Source organism: Sinocyclocheilus anshuiensis, unplaced genomic scaffold (genome assembly GCF_001515605.1).
Source record: "Sinocyclocheilus anshuiensis isolate Anshui unplaced genomic scaffold, SAMN03320099.WGS_v1.1 scaffold220, whole genome shotgun sequence".
Classification (NCBI taxonomy): domain Eukaryota; kingdom Metazoa; phylum Chordata; class Actinopteri; order Cypriniformes; family Cyprinidae; genus Sinocyclocheilus; species Sinocyclocheilus anshuiensis.
The window spans coordinates 1477113-1486070 of record NW_015554086.1 but is presented as its reverse complement, the minus strand read 5'-3'; positions in this window follow the sequence as shown (position 1 = coordinate 1486070).

Below are 8958 nucleotides of genomic sequence, written 5' to 3'. Positions count from 1 at the left end.
CTCTTTGCAGTTTGCTTGATGCCTGCCATTCTAATTGTTTTCTCAGATAAGCAGCATCTCTCAGTGGGATGAAGCTTTATTGTCCCTGACTGTAGAGTGAAGCTCGAAGTGTGCGCTGTTTGTGTACTTGCTGTTCTCTCATAATGAGAAACACCATAACATCAATTTAGTGTAATTTTTGATATACCTCCTGTGTCATAGCATGATAGAGCTGGCTAGCTGTGTTTTTCGGATTAACTTCATTCTGTGCCAGTTGCTATGGTTAACAAATGCTCATAGCCCACATCCAGTGGTTTGGCTTTAAATCTTGTAAGTAACAAGAATAGAATCCTAGAATCCTTCGGTCTTTAGAGCCCAACTGATTTACAAGCCAAGTGATTTTCAAAGGCTTCCAAACTGAAATATTGTAGTTCTTGCAGATGCATGCACTCATTGTCCTTTTTGCTAAAAGCTAAATTGACTGTCATTTAGTAAAGAATGTTGCGTTAAAAGAGGGCTTGTCTGATGTTTTGATGAACATGCATAACCTAATCTATCACCTATCTTGGTTCTAAACTAAAAAGAGTTTGAAATCTAGTTTGCACTCAAACTTGGTCTCGGATGATCGTTCTTAAGTTGAAACTGCTGAGTATTGTTTGGGGTCTAGTGAATTCCAGAGCATAAACAATGCACCCAGTACTCCCTCCCACTCACTCCTCCGTAACGCCACCCCCTCTCCACCTATCTACAGTTGTTGCCGTGGAAACATACAAAGAGATTTGTAAGCAGGCGGCTCAAGTTCTGTTGCCATGGCAATGGCTGGGTTTGATCAAGGCTTCGAGGGTCTAGTTTTCGCAGTTTTTCCGAAATTTGTCAAAGTGACCACTGGCAGACTGCCGACTTCACATTAAACCTGCGGTATAAGCAGTAAATGACTCCTGATTGTGAGGAGGAAATATTCCAGGGCGCCGAGCGGGGGCTTATTAAAAGGCGCTTGTGGCGTCTTATGTGACCCAGCTTCTCTTTCTGGATATGCTGTGCAAAACTCATAAATTATCGCTGATGAGAAAATTCCTCTTCCTCTGAACATTCATTATGGGTATAAAATGAGAACGGGCTTTATGAAAACCTAATTGTTGGATCTAAAGGCATTAAAATGGCCCGTGTGAGCTTCATTTCCGCCGAGCGCTCACCTGCCATAATTTCATCATAACATTATTCAGGAGCACAAATGAAGCTAAAGAAAACCCGGCAGTAATAAAAAGGCATTAGAATTTCCTAAACTGCCATTCAGGTCTTAATTACTTAGGTGGACTAAAGGACCGCTATGATTATAATTACAGCTGGAGTCCCTCCTGTGATGACCTGTCTTATGACCCGTCATGGTTTATGTATCAATCTGAATCTCCATGCTTCTTTAGAAATATAGTGAAAGGAGCTGTTCGCACAGGAAGCTTTCCAAAAAAAGGTAGACAGAGTGAGGTGGTACGGAAGAGAACACTGGGGTCTCTGGATTTTATTTTTCATTTTTAAAAGAATATCTTAAAAACTAGCTATGAGAATTCTGAGTCATTTCCGTGAATTCTTCAGAAAGATCTTTAATGTTTTTTAAATAAGTCACTTATGCTCATCAAAGTTGCATTTATTTAATCAAAAATACAGATGATTGCAATTTAAAATAATGGTTTACTATTTTAATATACTTTAAAACATAATTTATTCCTGTGATCAAAGCTGAATTTTCATCATCATTACTCTAGTTTTCATTGTCACATGATCCTTCAGAAATCATTCTAATATGCTGATTTATTATCAATGTTGGAAACAGTTTTTGCTGCTTTTTTTTTGGAAACTGTGATACTTTTTTCAGGACTCTTTGATGAATTAAAAGTTAAATAAATATTTTGTAATAATATGCACTACCGTTCAAATGTTTGGGTTAGTCATTTAAAAAAAAAAAAAAAATAAAAATTCAGCAAGCATATTGTTAATAAATCAGAATGATTTCTGAAGGATCATGTGACACTAAAGACTGGAGTAATGGATGATGACAATTCAACTTTGCATCACATGAATAAATTATATTTAACAGTATATTAAAATAGAAATAATAGAAATGTCACGCCCCAGGACTTTCTTTGTGTGGTTTTCTCCCCATATTCTCCCTGTGACCTAGTTCCTCCCTCGTGTTGATTTGTGTTCTTTAATTTCAGGTTTTCCATGGTTCCTCATTAGTTTCCATGGTTGTTGATTAATTACTCCACCTGTTTCAGTTCTCCCTGATTATGTTCCCTGTGTTTATAAGCCCAGTGTTTCCCGTGTCTAGCATCCTGTGTTAAACATCATTCCCGGTGCTACCTCCCCCAAAGTCCACGGTATAGTTCGAACACTGCTTGTGGTTTCGATAAATAAAGACTGGATTTATGGTGATTCTCCTACGTGCTCCACGTTCCTCGCTCCAACACAGTAGCAGTTGTGACAAGAACATTTTTATTTTAAATTGTAATAATATTTCACATTACTGTTTTTTCTGTATTTTTGATCAAATAAATACAGCCTTGATGAGCATAAGCATCACATTTAGTACATACAAATATTGGAATCAGGCACAGATATCGAGTTGTTGACCCTAGAACTGCTCAGACTGCTTCAGTTCAATTCATTATTAATTAGTTCAGAACGGTTTTGTGATGGGGTGAATGGATTCATGATACAAATTAAAGTTTACATGTTCACGTGCGCAGATGGAAGCAATGTCTGTTTCATGAATGAATCCTTCTTTTAACTTTAGTCTTCCCGATGACCTTGTTCACTCACATTCTTAATGATTTGTTCTAAAATCTGACTGAGTTCTCCAATGCATCCTATGTGAGCAGCCTCACAGAAGTCATTCAGTCTGGCACCCATAGACACACACTGAGGCCAAAGGCGTGATGGAAATGCTCATGATCTGAGCTCATCTTATTGGTGGGCATTGCTTGGTGAGGAGTCTCTTGTGTGTCCTGCACTGGTTTATTCTTTCACAGATAAAGAGAAGCAGTGCTCAGAAGGTTGTTTTATGTTCCACATGACCAGTCCCAGGATCAGTCATTTGTCTCAGACAGGAAGTTAGTGTTACAGGAGCGAACACTCGGGGGGAAAACAGTGGGAGATAAAAGTCTACCTCACACATAAATATTCATGTCAGTTGTGGATGAGGGTTGAGAAATTGAATCTCATTGCAGTGACTCACCATGTGACAGGCGCTAGATCTGCAGACTCAATGTGTTCATAGGGCTTTCAGTAATCATGCCCTTAGACCAAGCAGCGGACTGGTGGGTGCAATGGATCTCCATGAACCAGACAGAATAACTCACTCGGGCTTGAATATACGGAATAAACCGCAGCAGTACACACATCCTCTGCAGAAATACCCATAAGAGATCAATGTCCGACATGACAGATTGCATCAGTGATTGTTTTGTGCACTTCATTGTGTTCTGGTTTAACCAGTATGAATGAAAAGGTACTGCTGTAATTAAGCCAGAGATGTTCTGGTCTCTTCGGTTGATGTTTCAGCATGCTCTCATGAGGATAGCACCATGATCAACAAGACAAAGCATCTAATTAATGCTTGAAAAAACCAATAGCGTTATCGCTTAATTGGTAGCACCTGTGTCATTAACAGCCAAGACCTTTTAAAGGGATAGGTCTGAAGAAGATTTTGCATTTTTTCTGTTTTTGTTTGTTTGTACAGTGAATGTCAGTGTACTTTAATTTGTCTGTCTGTCTATCTATCTACAGCTCTGAACAAAAAAACAACTGCAAAATTATTTAACTGGTTTTACTATTTATAGACATGTTTGAGTAAAATGAAAAATTTTTTCATTTTATTCTATAAACAACTGACAACACTTCTCCCAAATTCCAAATAAATGTCATTTAGAGCATTTATTTGCAGAAAATGACAACTGTTAAAAATAACAAAAAAGATGCAGTGTCTTCAGACCTCAAATAATGCAACAAAGAAAACAAGTTCACATTCATTTTTAAACAACACAATGCCAATGTTTAACCTTTGAAATAACCCTGATTTTCAATCAAAACTTTCATGCGTCTTGGTATGCTCTCCAACAGTTTTTCACATTGCTGTTTGGAGACTTTATGCCACTCCTAGTGCAAAAATAAAATCAGCTTGGCTTTGTTTAATCGCATGTGACCATCCATCTTCCTCGTGGTCACAGAGGTTTTCAATGGGCTTAGGTCTGGAGATTGGGCTGGCCATGAGGGTCTTGATCTGGTGGTCCTTCATTCACACCTTGATTGATCTGGCTGTGTGGCATGGAGCATTGTCCTGCTGGAAAATCCAAACCTCAGAGTTGGGGAACACTCCTGTCAGAACAGAAGGAAGAAAGTTTTCTTCTAGGATAACCTTGACTTGATACGTGACTTATTTCATGCACCCTTCACAAAGACAAATGTGCCCAAATCCAGCCTTGCTGAAGCACCCCCAGATCATCACAGATCCTCTACCAAATTTCACAGTGGGTGCAAGACACTTCATTAGATGACCAGGTGTTGGGCAAAGTTGAAAATTGGACTCATCAGAGAAGATGACCTTACTCCAGTCTTCTACGGTCAAGTCCTTATGGTCTTTTGCAAACCTCAGCCTGGCTCTTCTTTGCTTCTCACTGATGAAGGGCTTTTTTTCAAACTTTTTCCTGTCCCTAGGAGCCTGTTTTGAACCATCCTTGCCATGCACTTCACCCCAGCTGCCATTTGCCGTTCTTTTTGTAGGTCACTTGATGTCATCCTATGGTTGTTGAGTGGCATTCTAATGAGTTGACAGTCATCCTGGTCAGCGGAGAGTCATTTTCACCCTCTGCCAGTCTGTATCTTTGTTGTCCCCAATGTCTGCAGTTTGACCTTGTTCTTATGAACCGCTGTCTTTGTCACTGAGGCCAAAGGCGTGATGGAAATGCTCATGATCTGAGCTCATCTTATTGGTGGGCATTGCTTGGTGAGGAGTCTCTTGTGTGTCCTGCACTGGTTTATTCTTTCACAGATAAAGAGAAGCAGTGCTCAGAAGGTTGTTTTATGTTCCACATGACCAGTCCCAGGATCAGTCATTTGTCTCAGACAGGAAGTTAGTGTTACAGGAGCGAACACTCGGGGGGAAAACAGTGGGAGATAAAAGTCTACCTCACACATAAATATTCATGTCAGTTGTGGATGAGGGTTGAGAAATTGAATCTCATTGCAGTGACTCACCATGTGACAGGCGCTAGATCTGCAGACTCAATGTGTTCATAGGGCTTTCAGTAATCATGCCCTTAGACCAAGCAGCGGACTGGTGGGTGCAATGGATCTCCATGAACCAGACAGAATAACTCACTCGGGCTTGAATATACGGAATAAACCGCAGCAGTACACACATCCTCTGCAGAAATACCCATAAGAGATCAATGTCCGACATGACAGATTGCATCAGTGATTGTTTTGTGCACTTCATTGTGTTCTGGTTTAACCAGTATGAATGAAAAGGTACTGCTGTAATTAAGCCAGAGATGTTCTGGTCTCTTCGGTTGATGTTTCAGCATGCTCTCATGAGGATAGCACCATGATCAACAAGACAAAGCATCTAATTAATGCTTGAAAAAACCAATAGCGTTATCGCTTAATTGGTAGCACCTGTGTCATTAACAGCCAAGACCTTTTAAAGGGATAGGTCTGAAGAAGATTTTGCATTTTTTCTGTTTTTGTTTGTTTGTACAGTGAATGTCAGTGTACTTTAATTTGTCTGTCTGTCTATCTATCTACAGCTCTGAACAAAAAAACAACTGCAAAATTATTTAACTGATTTTACTATTTATAGACATGTTTGAGTAAAATGAAAAATGTTTTCATTTTATTCTATAAACAACTGACAACACTTCTCCCAAATTCCAAATAAATGTCATTTAGAGCATTTATTTGCAGAAAATGACAACTGTTAAAAATAACAAAAAAGATGCAGTGTCTTCAGACCTCAAATAATGCAACAAAGAAAACAAGTTCACATTCATTTTTAAACAACACAATGCCAATGTTTAACCTTTGAAATAACCCTGATTTTCAATCAAAACTTTCATGCGTCTTGGTATGCTCTCCAACAGTTTTTCACATTGCTGTTTGGAGACTTTATGCCACTCCTAGTGCAAAAATAAAATCAGCTTGGCTTTGTTTAATCGCATGTGACCATCCATCTTCCTCGTGGTCACAGAGGGTTTCAATGGGCTTAGGTCTGGAGATTGGGCTGGCCATGAGGGTCTTGATCTGGTGGTCCTTCATTCACACCTTGATTGATCTGGCTGTGTGGCATGGAGCATTGTCCTGCTGGAAAATCCAAACCTCAGAGTTGGGGAACACTCCTGTCAGAACAGAAGGAAGAAAGTTTTCTTCTAGGATAACCTTGACTTGATACGTGACTTATTTCATGCACCCTTCACAAAGACAAATGTGCCCAAATCCAGCCTTGCTGAAGCACCCCCAGATCATCACAGATCCTCTACCAAATTTCACAGTGGGTGCAAGACACTTCATTAGATGACCAGGTGTTGGGCAAAGTTGAAAATTGGACTCATCAGAGAAGATGACCTTACTCCAGTCTTCTACGGTCAAGTCCTTATGGTCTTTTGCAAACCTCAGCCTGGCTCTTCTTTGCTTCTCACTGATGAAGGGCTTTTTTTCAAACTTTTTCCTGTCCCTAGGAGCCTGTTTTGAACCATCCTTGCCATGCACTTCACCCCAGCTGCCATTTGCCGTTCTTTTTGTAGGTCACTTGATGTCATCCTATGGTTGTTGAGTGGCATTCTAATGAGTTGACAGTCATCCTGGTCAGCGGAGAGTCATTTTCACCCTCCGCCAGTCTGTATCTTTGTTGTCCCCAATGTCTGCAGTTTGACCTTGTTCTTATGAACCGCTGTCTTTCTCATGTGTTTACACATGAAACAAAGAAAGACATAAATCAAGCTTTAATGTAAAGATCGATGCGTAGGTGAAGCAAAACTGCATTTTAATTCAGATGCAACCCTGTGAAAGGAGCAACATCAGTGTCAGTCACTCAGATGTAACATCAAGTCATACAGATTACTTAGTAAACATGTATCCTTTTTCAGTTTATTCAAGGAATAGCCCTAAATATTTCTCAAATGAACATCAAATTTGTATGTACTGCTTTGCATACTTTATGAAAAAAAAAAACAGTTTGGGAGAGCATATGATATTTAACATATAATACGAATGAACTTAACTGAACTTTTTGTTTAGCAATAGTAAGTACAAGCAAAAGCTGTCATGTAAACATCCTCATTTGTCCACGCTGCATGATACATGCAAATTTGGCATTAATGTACATGTGCAAACAAAGAAAATCAAAAACCTCTAATTGTGAATTTAACAGTAGGCAATCTTAAATAAACTAGGAATAAATCAAAGTACAATTAAATGAACCATCACCAATTATATCAGTTTAGTGTATCTTTAATAAATGTCATAGGTATACAAAGACACTGCACAAAAATAGTAGTTACATTACTGTTTTAAAGTCAGCTTATCTGCCATGTGGTGACATATCCTAATGTAAAAGCACTGTAAAAAAAATGAATTGCATTTTACACTCATAGATAAGAACAAGTAGCAATACTGAAATATGAAAAGAAAAAGATAAACCCTTGAATCTGATTAGTTTCTCACTATCCAATACAGGTTCAAATGATAATTTTCCAACTTCAAATTAATCATAACCTCATAACAATCAGACTTATCTCAGGCTCAGTCCATTAATCATAGTCAATACCATTTCTCAGCCTCATCTCTCACTTAAATTGAAATTAGGTTGTGTGCATAATTTGGAGATTTCTGACTGGAGTATAAAAATGCAAATCAGTGAGTGCTATTTGTGAATATGCTGGTTTTTGGTTTTTATGTGTATATGTGAAACGAACTAACCTAACTTAAGACTAATATTCATGCATTGATGTAGTTATAAATGAATAATTTATTGATAAAGAACACAAGTGATTAAATTTCATCCATTTATTTATATTACCCTGTTATCTAAACTCACTCTAAAATATGAAAACATAAAGGTAATACTCTCCTCTCACTGTTGTTTCACTGTTTCTCACTTTCATCTCCGTTCTGGCTCTGAACAGTTTTGGGTAACACCTTAGTATAGGGTATACCAATTCTCACTATTTACTAGATGCCTATTAGCAAGCCTATTATTAACATACATTATTGTATTAGCTGTTTATTAGAACTTATAAAGCACATATTTTGTATAACCATATTCTACATCCCTAATCCTACCCAATACCTAAACGTAACAGCTACCTTACTAACTATTAATAAGCAGCAAATTAGGAGTTTATTAAGGCAAAAGTCATAGTTAATGGTTTGTTAATAGCAGAAATTATCCTTAAAATATAGTGTGACCCAGTTTTGTATTGCAGCACAATCCGTGTATCATTCGATCATTCGTTTTTTGATTTAATATTGAAAGTAGAAAAATGAGAAAACGGCTCCTTTTTCGTTTTTTTCCAAAAAACGAAAATTCAGCTTAAATTTTCGTTTTTCGTTCATGGGTGGAAAAATGAATAAACAGCTTGAATATTCGATTTCGACACGTGGGCGTGAATTAAACGCCCCTTTCTGCTGATTGGTCAGCCGAAGATCAAACCGTGCAGTCATCAGTTCTTCCGCAGTATAACGCAGCAGAATAATAGTCCTCCACTGCTGCAGTTGTATGGATTAATTACCCATTTTATTGCAACTACATTTCATATTTTTCTCATCAAACAGACTAATGAATAGCTCGACACAACTCGTACCGGGGCAGAGTCTAGACAGGGCTTTCTTCTGTGTAGATATAAAATCTATTCTTTGCATCAGCTGGGCATGGCAGGGTATGATATGACAGCTGTCTTAGCCTACCCTGCTCACCCAGTAAGTCTGTTT